The sequence below is a fragment of the Solanum pennellii genome, chromosome 12, assembly GCF_001406875.1.
Source record: "Solanum pennellii chromosome 12, SPENNV200".
Lineage (NCBI taxonomy): Eukaryota > Viridiplantae > Streptophyta > Magnoliopsida > Solanales > Solanaceae > Solanum > Solanum pennellii.
Window position 1 is genome coordinate 68178380 of NC_028648.1, and position 13603 is coordinate 68191982.

Here is a 13603-nt window from a genome sequence, read left to right on the forward strand (position 1 = left end):
TCTGAAATTGTGCTCTTAATTCTATTATTTTTGGACAAACAATTTTGTGAATGTCAAACTGCAAGTTGACAACAAACGCACATGTGTTATCTTATTAAGGCATCTTTTTATCATATCATATGATAGGAGAACGGGTTCATATTCACCTTTTATACTTTTCAGAATTTAGGGATTCCCAACTTTAGTTGATCCAATCAACTTTATCACGAGAACAAGCAACATAAAGAATTCTTGAAGAATCTTCTACTCTTTCAATGTATGTCCATTACTCAATATGTACATCTTTGGGATAACCAAATTATTCATGCCAACTAATAAAATTATTAGTACTCGTAAATTTCAAGTTTACTACGTCATATGCCTTTTGCTTTAGTAAATTTCTCATTTACTATTATATGAGTAAATTTCAATTTTACTAATCCAAGAGTAATTTTCATATTTATTTCTTTTCAAATACTTCCCCCTCTAGGAGAGTCGTGATCCCATCATTAAATGAACTAATCTGAAGAAAAATTGTGCATATAAATATATTATTTGTGCCAACATTTTTGCAAACATTAAGTTGCGAGATAATAACAGGTACACATGAGACCATATATATAGTAGAAACATTTATTAGGACCATTAAATATCTAAACAATCCACTAAGTGGATGACTAGGTCAACAAATATCTGTATACGTTCCTAGAACGCAGAGAATTCAATCTCAAATTTTGTTTATGATGGTCTCACAATTAGCTTGTCATGCAAACAAGTAGTACAAGAAAATTTACTTACTTGGTCCCCAAATATGATTCGTGACCATATCCTATAAGGACTCTACACAATTAGACATTCACTGTGATACATATATGTTTATAACAATAATGACTATGAAGTTTTAGGGGGGAAATCTAATATTGAACTTTTAGAAATAAACATTTATATTATTATTATTTAACAATTTGCACTTTTATTTATAAATATATTTAAAAGTAGGATATTTTAAAATTCAAATTAAATAATTATCGTAGAAACTAACTAATATGTCATTCAAATTTATACTAGCTATATTTTAAGGACATATTCGTTTAAATATAAAACAGTTATTTACCGTTCATATTCTCAATTCTAAATTCAAATAATTCTATCAAATAATTTTAAATAATTAAAAAATAAAATATGATAACTTCCAACAAAAAAGGGAACTACACAGCCTAGGACTACAAACCCTATTCTTTATAACCTTTTTAAACTACATACCCTAGGACTACATGTAATAGTTGATATAATTTGTCTTTCATTTTTTCTAAAAAGTTATTTTTTTAATTTCTACTACTAATAATATAATTTAAATAATAATAATATATTAATTCCTATTAATTTAAGCTAATTTTTAAAATTTTAGAAAATGCTCCAAAACGGAATTTAGAATTATTAAAAATAATGAAAAAAAAAAACTAAACTGCACCACATGCACAGTAAATCTTCTTTTCAAATTTGAATTGAGATAAATATTTTTTTGTGACTCTACTTAAATATTTGCTCCATTACTTTATATAAATGAATATGTTAAAAGAAAAAACACTTTTGTAACAGTTCACATACCTTTCCATTACTACACAAACCTATAATCAATAAAAATCTATGCAGATAACTTTTTATTTTATTCGTGTTTATCTTACATTTAAAAAACATGAATTATGAAAGAAAACCTTGAAATAACAAATTTTTATAAATATGAAATTAAAAAAATTAGGAAATAAAAAAAATCACAATGATTGTGAATCATTAGTAAAACAAAAACTTATTCAAATTTATTTTACCTGAAGCCAACCAATTGGGAACTGATTAAATATAATATTAAACTATAAAATTATATTTATACCAAAAATAATAAAAGAGGTGTAATGACGTTCCAATATTTTACAATTAGTGGGATTGCCTTACAATTATGTAAATATTTTTGTGTTTTACTTCCTCCGTCCATAATTGTTTGTCATGTTAAGGTCATGCACACCCCTAAGAAAATTTAATACAATGTGTAGTTTGAGTAATATAATTCTATCAAGAATATCAAAAGTCTACCTAACTTTTTAATTGGACTACATTTTCATTAAGGGCGAATTTGGGAAAAAATGATTAATTGTTTCTTGATTATTTGAATTGATAATTAATCTTTGACGTCTATTTTTAGTATACCTACCAAATAATTGTGGACAGAGAGAGTAACTTTGTGCTATGGATGGAGTAATAGTTCCTAAAATATAGGTAAGCGATTAAATATGTTTTTTCAAAAAAATAACTGTTTAAAACAAAAAAAAACCAACACTATATTATATCGAAATAAATGATGAAGTTTATATTTTTCTTGGCCTATTTTTAATCACATTTAAAAGAAAATTCAATCACTTTTAACTATTTATTAATCATTGATAGTTGTTTATAATTATTCAACTAGTATTTATTTGCGTATTAGTTTTTAAATAAATCCCTTCATAAATTTTATCTAAATTAATACGTTAAAGAAATATTTACATAAAGATAATTACTTCAAAATCTAATTATTGTACATGTATAAAGAGCAAATAATTAGGGAACAAATACTTTATATATATATATTTCTACTATTATAGAAAAAGCTTATTCAAAATGGCAACTTAATGTCAATAAATTTCAATTTGAGGGTATATTTGACTTTTCAAGCATTTAGTAAGACGTGTCTTTTATCCTAAAACCAAATGGACACGTAGTCCATCACTTTCAAGTCAAGTTTTATCTTCCTCCAGAAAGAAAAAATCCCTACAACTTCTACACCTTTCCACTAGAACTAAAATAGTCAGGATATTGTTTTTCCTCTTCATCACACAACACAAATCAAAGCTGAAAGAACGAAAATTATCCGAAAGTAGAGGAGAAAGTTGGAAAAGGGGGCTATTGTTGCTTCCTCTCTGTAATGTCTGTAATTCCTTCTTTATTATGTGAAAAATAAACAAAAAATTGATAGACCCTTTCGCATTTAAACATCTTAAGAGCGATCCCTTAATCTTTGATTATTCTATAGAACTTTCAATCCTAAAGTGCGGAACATCAGTAATAGTACTACTAATAATAATTGTTGCAAAAATTTCAATGCTATTATGACGATTTTCTTCTTTCTCTCACCAAATTGATAGTGGAGGAGAAATTTGACAAGTATCTTGGTTGGTCAACTTGGAGGAAAAGTGACCCTGCAACTGGTGCTTGCAGCCATTGAGGTGATTCCAGTCAATCTTGCCGAGTTGTAAGTATTACAGATCTGAGCCTCAATGTTTCATTTGCTACTATAAATTTCTTTGAACATTACAATTGTTGAATTCATAGGTTGATAAACACATGAGAATCTTTCAATTAAAGGAAAAAGACTTATCTTAGATTCAGAGCCAAATAATGAGAATTGTAGAGAGTAACGGGGAAAACTTCAAAGGTATGTTGCTCCTCTCTCTGCAATGCCCGTAATTTCAGTCCTTGTTGTGATAAATATAAATTCAACTGATATTTTAAGTTCTTCAACTACCAAACCGTCCCTTAATCATAGCTTGCTCTCTCAAAAAATTCTCAAACCCAAAGAGAGAATCAATAGCATTAGTAGTAATTACTAATAATAATTGGTGTGAAAATTCTGAGGCTATAATGATGATTTTCTTTTTTCTCTGAGAAAATCAATAGTTTACGAAAAATTGGATGCATATCTTGGTCGAGCAATTCAAATGGCAGATTACCCTTTAATTTATACTTGAAGCCATAGCAGGCGATCCCATACTCTTTTGCCGTATCACAAGTATTATAAATATTATCTTCAATGTTTAATTTGCTTTGGATCGATTGAAAATCCCATCTTCACCTGCACAAAGTAGAGTTGAGATAACCTAAATGTCTGTTGAAATGATTTAACGGTCAACAATTTGTACAGTGCAACTTGTGATTGAGTTCATAAATGTTCTTTACTTATATTTTTCAAAGATTTTTTGCGTATGTGTTTGTGCATTGCAGAAATAATATATTGTAGGATTGAAAGAGAAAAGATTAATACACACCAATCCATTGGGAAAGAATATAAATTATAATATATGTTAATTTTTTCCGGCGTGATTAAAGATATTTGTTTGAGAGTTCCGACTTCATATTCTTCTCTTATGCCTTCTGAATATGTTTCTCCTTTGCCTACAAAAACAATTGAAAGCAACTCTTTCATATGATGTTTGTACTTCAAATTAAAATTAGTAAAAGGTGAAAATAGATGATGTGTGGAGTAATGATCCTCTGCTTTTTGTTATCTTTCAGACATCTTCATTCTGAAGAAGAACATGGGACAATGCTTGCAATACTATTGTTATGATTCTGAACATTTTGAGCCGGTATATTTGTCTTTTGTTTTTTTTATGTTTCCTACATATGTATAGAAGACAAATCTAATGTTAGATATTCAGCTTGGTAGTTTTTTATTAGTTGAGCTTGTCATTTTCAATCACTAATTTTCTATTGAGATCAGTAATTTTGTTGCCTTGAATTCTTTGTATTCCTTCTTAGCTTATTCTCAATACTAGAAAATTCAACTGGAGTACTTTAAGAAGGGTCGTTGAATGAGCTACAACTTTGATGAATTCTAATAACTAATTTTGAAGGCATTTTTATTTCCACAATCCTCATTTGATCACGAGAATTGTGAACTAGCCAACATTCATTCTGGTAATATAGTCGGTCCAAATATCAATTTATTTGGCTGAATAATTCTTGAAGGTTTGTTATCTCCTCAGGTATTTCTATTACTTGTATGATTTTGTGGAGTTTAAGTTGAGTTTCATTGTTGCGCGTTGCTTAATCTCTGTGTCTTAGGTAGGTTAGGAAACCTGATGCCAAACCCCTACAGATAATCAAAGACTATCCTGTCTACATGCACATTCTTCTTTCAAGTTCTTGATTACATTGATCGGTGATTATTTCTTCTACAATATTCATTAGGTATTGATATTCTATCAAGTTATTGTTAGCTTGAGTTAGCCAAGTTGCTTTAAACTAATTGCTTGGATGACACAAGGTATAATCTTGCAGTTATACCGTTTATACAAGACGCTAACTCTATGAATGACACAAGGAAAAATCTTACAACTATACCATTCATAAAAGAGGCTAACTATTTGAATGACACAAGGTAAAAATGTTGCAGCTATACTATTGATATGAGCTACAAAGTCTTGCATCAAATATTGCAGAGAGATAAAATTTTCTTTTCCCCATGCACAAGCTTGAGAGGAGATTTCTCTTTTCAGTTACTCTTTGTGCGCGTTGTAGTGAACTTTATATATGTTGCTGAAATCATTATTTCATCATAACTAAGAACGAGTTACAAAACAATAGTAATTTAATTGGGCTCTACTAATTATAGGATTCACTTTTATCCTAAAAATATGATGTGGGTGAATTACTCGCTCGCACTTTCTCCTTCACAAATTGGAGATGAATATTTCCTCTAGACAGGGTCTTTATTTGTTTGCTTTTACTATAATGACTTTGACAGAATGATGGTGAATTTATATTTATTGAGAGCGCTTTCTAATTCTACTTCGTAATGAACTCTCCCTTTCTTTTGTTATGTTTTTTTTGCTGCTTTTGAATTGATAAGTTTTTAAACCTTCTTAATATTATCCTTGGTATTAAAGAGTTTGTTGTGTTGTAACAATTAAAGTTATCATGTATATGATCCGTTGCTTATTGATTGTAATTCTTCATTGATCACATAGCAGTTTGGAAGTTTTTAAATGTTTGATAAGGAGCCTAAATAGGTGCAACTCAAATGTGAAATCTACTTGTCCTATCATATAAGTCTTAAGAAGAAAGGAACTTATTTTTTTTGTATAATCATGGGATTATACAAGACATCTGTTAGTATTTGAAGGTTCAACTATTTATCTCAGATAGATGGTGTACAAAATTGAAAAACAAATAAAATCACTCCATAAAATTATTGTGTGTGTGTGTGTGTGTGCGTGTGTGCATGTGTGTGTGTGTGTGTGTGAGTGTGTGTGTGTGTGTGTATGTGTGCGTGCGTGCGTGCGTCCGTGCGTGTGTGCGTGTTTGCGTGCGTCCGTGCGTGTGTGCGTGTGTGTGTGTTGATTTTTATTTTTTTGGGATGATGTGTGTGTTTAATGTGTCAGATTTGAATATTTATTTTTATTTTTGATATTAATATATTGTTAAAGTTATTATTTACACATATTTAGTGTGCAACATTACTTTGATAATATTATTTAATAGTAAGTTAAATTTTGTAATTATCAATAGATTAATATTATAATTATATTTATTAACTAACCCTGCAACGCACAGGCACATATACTAGTTATCCTGAAACGAAACTAATAATTAATTTAGAAAAAGATCAAAAACCTCTTAACAAATCTAGATTTGGAATTTCCTCTGCTTAACAATCCAACTTCCGGAAGTCCTATCTTTCTCATACGACCTCGGAATTTCACAAACTTCACGTTGTTGGAAATATCTTTCGACGAGCGTTCCATCCATATAGTGAACTCACACAAACTCCTCCTTAGAAGGAAGTTATGTCCGTTTGACAAATGACCAAAACTCACTTTTGAAATATGGAAATTTCCAGACTTCTTTACATATTTCCAAATTTGTTCTTCTTGTTTTTCTTAGCTTAACCTTAGTTCATTCTAGAATACGAGATGTTACAATATCCCTCTTGGGAACATTCGTCCTCAAATGAGAATTCTTTCTCAAAGCTAGGGGCAGTAACATCATTATAGCACTCAACAACACAACAAATAATGATATGTTAATATATAGTCTTATCAAGTGCTAAGAAGAGAATTTAGTACCTTGATTTGCATTCTCTCCGGATTCAAAGAGATGTGGATATCTCTTCTTCATATCCTTCTGTGCGTCCCAAGTCGCCTCTTCGACAAATTGGTTCCTCCAAAGGACCTTGACTAAAGCAACTTCTTTTGTCCTCAACTTGCGAACTTGACGATCCAAAATCTGAACTTGAACTTCTTCATAGGATAGGCTATCCTTAATCCCCACATTCTCTGTTGGTACTATCAATGAAGGATGACCAAAGCACTTCTTCAATATAGAAATATGGGATACTAGATGAACCGCTGCTAACTCTTGGGGTAGCTTCAACTCATAAGTCACATTGCCCACTCTCTTGGAGATTCTATAAGGTCCAATATATCGAGGACTAAGTTTCTTTTTCTTACCAAACCTCATAATTACTTTCATAGGTGACACCTTAAGATACACTAATCATCTACCTCAAACTCTAATGCCCTTCTTCTAACGTCTATGTAGGACTTCTGATGACTCTGCGCTATCTTCAACCTTTCTTGAATCACTTTCACCTTCTCCATAGCTTGGTGAACTACATTTGGACCTATCAACCTTGCTTCACCAACTTCGAACCACCCAATAGGAGATTTGCATCTTATCTCATAAAGATCTTCTTATGGAGCCATTTGGTTGCTCGATGATAACTATTGTTGTAAGCAAACTCACTGAGAGGTATGTGATTATCCCAATTTCCCTTGAAGTCGATTACACAAGCTCTCAAAATGTCTTTTAAGGTATGCATAGTACGTTCACTTTTTCCATTTGTCTGAGGATTGAAAGCAGTACTCAAATTCACCTTTGAAACCTAACCATTCTGGAAGGATTTCCAGAATTGTCAAGTAAATTGTACACCTCTATATGAAATAATGGAGATTTGAACCCCATGAAGTCTTACCACTTCTTGAAGGTAAAACTTATCATAATCCTCAGCTGAGTAGGTAGTATTTACCGACAAGAAATGGGCTGATTTTGTCATTCTGTCGACAATCACCCAAATAGAATCATGTTGCCTTCGCGATCTTGGAAAGACTGTGATGAATTCTATATTAATAATCTACCACTTCCATTCCGGAAGTTCAATATTCTGAGCTAAACCTCTAGGTCTTTGGTGTTCCACTTTCACTTGCTGACAATTTGAACACTTGGCAACAAACACAACAATGTCTCTCTTCATGCTTCGTACCAATATACCTCTCTCAAATCATGGTACATTTTGGTAGAAACCGAACGAATGGAATATCTGGAGTTATGAGCCTCTTCCAAGATCCTCCCTTGGAGTTCATCCACCTTAGGTACATATAATCTTCCTTGAATCTGCCTTGGTACTTCAGCACACTATCTCCCCCTTGTTCAAAGGGTAATAATCTTTGGTTATGGACACTTGGCTTCAAATCAAGCAAAATAGGGTCTTGATCTTGCTTCTCTTTCACCTATGACACTAATGATGATTAAGCCTCATTGGTCACCACTATGCCTCCTTATGTGGAGTCCATAAGTCTGACTCCCAATCGTGCAAGTCGGTGTACATTTTTTTGCTAAATCCCTCTTTCCTTCTTCAACATAGGAAGTACTTCCCATGTACAACCTGCTTAGTGCATCAACAACCACATTAGTCTTACCTGGGTGGTAAAGAATACTCATGTCATAATCCTTGAGTAGATAGAACCACCTTCATTGTCTAAGATTGAGCTTCTTCTGGGTGAACACATATTGGAGCCTTTTGTTGTCACATCCGGGTTTACCCCCTAGACGTAACCGGTATCTTCGTCCTTTTTAAGGACTAATACTAGCCTCTTAGTTTCATGTCATTACATTCATAGGTAGAAAAATTGCGAAACAATTTGAAACTTTTATTATCTCTACTAGGAGGCTTACATAGACCTCTACATACACATAATATATGTTGATATTGAGTATACATAGACCCTTTATATAGAAAGGTTACATAGCCTTCTACTTTTATTGCACACACACACACACACACACACACACACACACACAGATATAGATATATATATATATATATATATATAGAATAGTCTCAACGATCTTCTTGTCTCATACCATCTAAACGGATATCACAATATGAGCATAGCCCTTACATCAATTCAAAAAGACCATGTATAGGTCATATGAAATGACAATATTCAAATAACAAGGAAAGAAATGATAGAGTCAATAAGCTCCTAACAAAATCCAAAGTTAGAAGATGACATTGCCCTCAAAAGTTGAGGACCTACCCCACTTGGAAGAAAGGAAGAATCCAAGCCTTACACAATATCGCCTTTTGAACTCTTCAATGACCGAAACCTAAAATGTTTAGGACAAGGGAAGAAAACGGGGTTAGTACTCCACATGTACTAAGTATGAGATCTTATGCACATACACAAACAAAACATGCTAAAAGGGACTTTTTATCAAAGCATGTCATTCTACCCCTTTAAGTGCTTAATGCAAAGTAAGTCATATTATTCAACCAAACATGCTTACTATCTCAAAAAGTAATACTTATCCCAACACACTTAAAACTATGATTTTATACGACCCTAACATCAAGGAATAATATCACAAGAATGAATAAGAGTTAAACATAGCATAATAAGCAAGACAACTACTCACAAGTCCTTATCAAGTCAACAAGTGCAATAACCAAGCAAAGCCCCATAAACTTACTCAATCAAGTATCCTCAACAAGAAAACATGACCAATGTCCAGCTTTACATATCATAACGCTTAGGCTTGTATTCCATCATGTATTATCATTATGACCCAAGACATATTCATAAATGAACAAATCAACATATAGTATCAACAATGTGCCATGGTCATCATATATACATCATATATTGTCATAACATAAAAATACATAAGAACCTCCTCCTAAGACTCCCCTCAAGGCTAACTAGTGCAATGTCTAGGCAGAGTCCCAATACCCATACCTAGACTAGGCTAGACCCCTTAGGTTATCCAAGTTAGAGTTCATGTCCTTTAATTCATTTTACCTTTTGATAACATCTTGCCCTAACCGACATAGACCACATGAGCTAGTGTGGAATCCCGTTTAATAAAGCTCTACATCGAAAGAAGGCGGACTATTTGCCAAGGTAGTACCAAAACAAAAATCATAGAAACTACGTGGATCTACTAGCTAATATTCCTATGCGGGAAACATAGTTCAAGAACTAGGAAATTTATTTGGGACCCTCTTTATGTGCCATGCATTATAGTCTCTAATATCGAGAGTAATATAGTGTTCCCACCTTCCCTGTGTGGAAGGGACACTCCTCTATCTAGTTCACTCGGTGCTAAGCTAGAGTTCCTTTTTGAAATGTCTTTAAGCCTTTAATTACCATTCATAACTTAATTTAGGCCATATGCTCTACCCCTTGTATATTCATCATCATCAATAGCTCAATAAGAATTGTATGAGTATAAGTCCTTTCATCACAATTCATATAAGTGAGGTTAACACAATAGTGCTTCATAACATATTAAGGCACATTGATAGTTTTCACCATCCTTATAGCACATACACATTAATGAACCTCACCACATAGTCAAGACATTTCAATTCAACATCATACCACCCTATTATCCTAGTACAAGGCATACTCCAAACGTAATATCCTGACTTAACAACAATTAATCACAATTAGAAGTAAAGGTAGAGATTCTAAGACTTACCAAGTCTTCTCAAAGTATATCATCAAGATATTATCATCAACCCAACTTGGTGAGTAACATCATCACACAATGATAACCAATAGAATAACAAGGCCAATTGCATCTCTATAATACAATTCATCTTTAGATCACAACTTGAGACAAGCTACGTAGGCTAATTTCACATTATAAATCATAACCTAAATCACATCTCAAGAACTAGCATGATAGGCCTATAATTCATCTTAATTTAATAAAAATATCACCATAGGATAGTAATCTAATCAACAACAAACTTAATTGAATAATCACCATACAATATAGGTCAAGGTCGCTACCTAGTTTTAGGGATAGAGGATCATATTCTTCAATTTAGACTAAACCATCAACAATTACAATAAACAAGATGAACTACATGTTAATATACTCAATATAACCCTAAGAATTCATTAACAACTCAATCTAGATTTTCAATTTCGTAATTGAATGAAACACATAAGAAAACTCAACTTTTTGATATCTATTTTGAAATAACCCTTTAAGGAAAGAATCTCAAAGGTGAATAGAACCATACCTTAATGTTTTTCAACAATTTGATGAAGAATCCACCCTTTTTCCAGCCTCCAAACCCTAGTTCTTGCTAGCCTTCAATGGTGAGTTCACGTAGAGAGAAATAAGAGAGAAGGAAGAGAGTTTATTTTGAGGGTTGTCTTTAGGTTAATGAGGGTTAAGGGTATTCATAGTGAGGCTTAATTAACTTAATTAGTCTCCCTTTAATTTTAACTAACCCCTAAACCACTTAATTACTTAAATAAAGTCATTTAAAATTTAACAGTGAAACTCGACCCTCACCGACGAGATCCCGATCGACGTTCCGTTGGTGAGTCGACGGACAACCCCCCCCCCTACGTCCTGCACTCCGTCGTATCGGTCAGGGACTTTGCAGGCAAGGGCTTTCTCCAATTTTTCTAATTGTGGGATGACAGTGGCCTTGACTCCCCATTGAGCCACTGACGCCCCCGTCAACCCCCTTTCGTCGCGTGTAACAGTAGCTAGGTAAGCAAGAGACTTCACAAATATTTCTACATATGGGACGACGGTGGCCTCGACGCCACGTCGAGACACACACGGACCGTCGTCTATCCCATCGATGCACACTGCCAGGCAGTGCTGCATCAAACTGCAGGGGTCCTCCTCAAGGGCCCTTGGTTGTTCCTTGGGGAGTCGTACCTAGACGTTTCAATGATTAAACAAATCAAACCTATTAGCTACCTTTCCACCCATTTTCATACATTGTTGACTCCTAAAAGTTAGTAAAAAGGCTAAGGCACACTAACATCTTTTTGAACCAACTTTCTGGATGTTTTGGTTCTTAAACCTTCTAAATGACCTATATTCATTAAAAATGGACTTAGAAAGAGTGTTTAGACTTTACGACACCTATATTTGGCTTTACAATAAGTCTTGGATTTTTAAGGTGTTACATTATCCCCCCCCCCCCTTAGGAAAATTCGTCCCCGAATGACACTAAAATTCTTTTGAAGGAAGGAATAGACCCAAGACTAGCAGCCCAACCAATCAACAATATCCATTTAACATAAATCATGTCACTTCAACAAGGCAAATATCAAAAATCATATTATTACACCTAAGGCTCAAAACGCTTCATCATGAGGCATTTCCTTCTCACAACACTTATGAGCTCAACATACATCACATGAGACAATTAGCACAAAGTTCAACTTAACAACATGTTACTTATCATTTTATGAAGACTCACCATATCCAAAATGCACAACATAACTCAAAGCAGGTAAAAAGTAAAATTTCATGTTTTTAATAACAATACTACAATGATTTCACTATAAAACTTACTGTGAGGTTTTCAAAAAAATGCCCTTTTTTTGTAACACTTCACCCAAAAATCAAGAAACTTCAATTTCTAATCATATTTATAATATTAAAAAGAATGACTAACCTTAATTCTCAAAAAGATGAGGGTAACGGGACTTCATGTCGCCTCGGCCTCCCATGTTTCACCCTCAACTAGATGATTTTTCATAACACCTTTACGGAAACCACCTCTTTATTCCTCAATTTCTTGACTTGCCTATCAAGAATTTGAACCGGGAGTTCCTCATAAGAGAGGTTATCCTTGACACCAAGACCCTCAATAGGAAGAATGGACTCGGAATCACCGATACACTTTTTCAACATTGAAACATGGAAAACCGGATGAACCGAAGCCAATTCACTAGGAAGTTTCAATTCATAGGCAACCTTGCCAACCCTTTGCAAGAATTCAAGGGACCCACATAACGAGGACTCAATTTCCCTTTCTTGGGCCACACCTAACCACCCCTTTCATTGGTGAAATTTTTAAATACACCTTATCACCTTCTTGAAACTCCAAATCACCTCTCCTATTATCGGCATAAGACTTTTGCCGACTATAGGCCGTTTGCAACCGGTTCCTTATGATATGAAACTTTTCCAAAGTCTTATAAAGCAACTCAGGACCAAAAAGCGATGGCTCACCCACTTCAAACCATCCAATAGGAGACCTACACCTCCTACCATACAAGGCTTCATAGGGAGCCATGGATATGGATGAATGGAAACTATTGTTGTAGGCAAACTCCACTAAAGGTAAATGCCTATACCAACTCCCTTTAAAATTAATAATGCAATTTCTAAGCATATCTTCAAGGGTTTGTATCGTACATTCCGCTTGACCATCCATTTGGGGATGAAAAGCGGTGCTCAACTTCACTGTAGTACCTAGCCCTTTTTGGAACGACCTCCAAAATCTAGATGTAAATTATGCGCCCGATCCAATATGATAGATAACGGAATGCCATGATGGCACAAAATATCATCTAGGAAGATTTTTGCGTAATCCTCCGCCGAATATGAAGACTTTACGGGGATAAAGCGAGCAGATTTAGTCAATTGATCCACATCCACCCATATGGAATCATAGGACTTTTGGGTCCGGGGTAAACCTACTACAAAGTCTATATTGATGTCTTTCAACTTTCAAGCTGGAATTTGGATCTCTTGTAGTAAG

The 13603-nt window shown here is 33.6% G+C and overlaps 1 long non-coding RNA gene across 1 annotated transcript; it reads left to right on the forward strand.

Moving 5' to 3' along the window:
- The first annotated feature begins 2815 nt into the window (after positions 1-2815).
- Positions 2816-4510, forward strand: LOC114075099. The gene is made up of 4 exons (XR_003575447.1): positions 2816-2937; positions 3156-3262; positions 3343-3445; positions 4303-4510. It is a non-coding gene; the product is annotated as an uncharacterized LOC114075099 (long non-coding RNA).
- The last annotated feature ends 9093 nt before the right edge of the window (positions 4511-13603 follow it).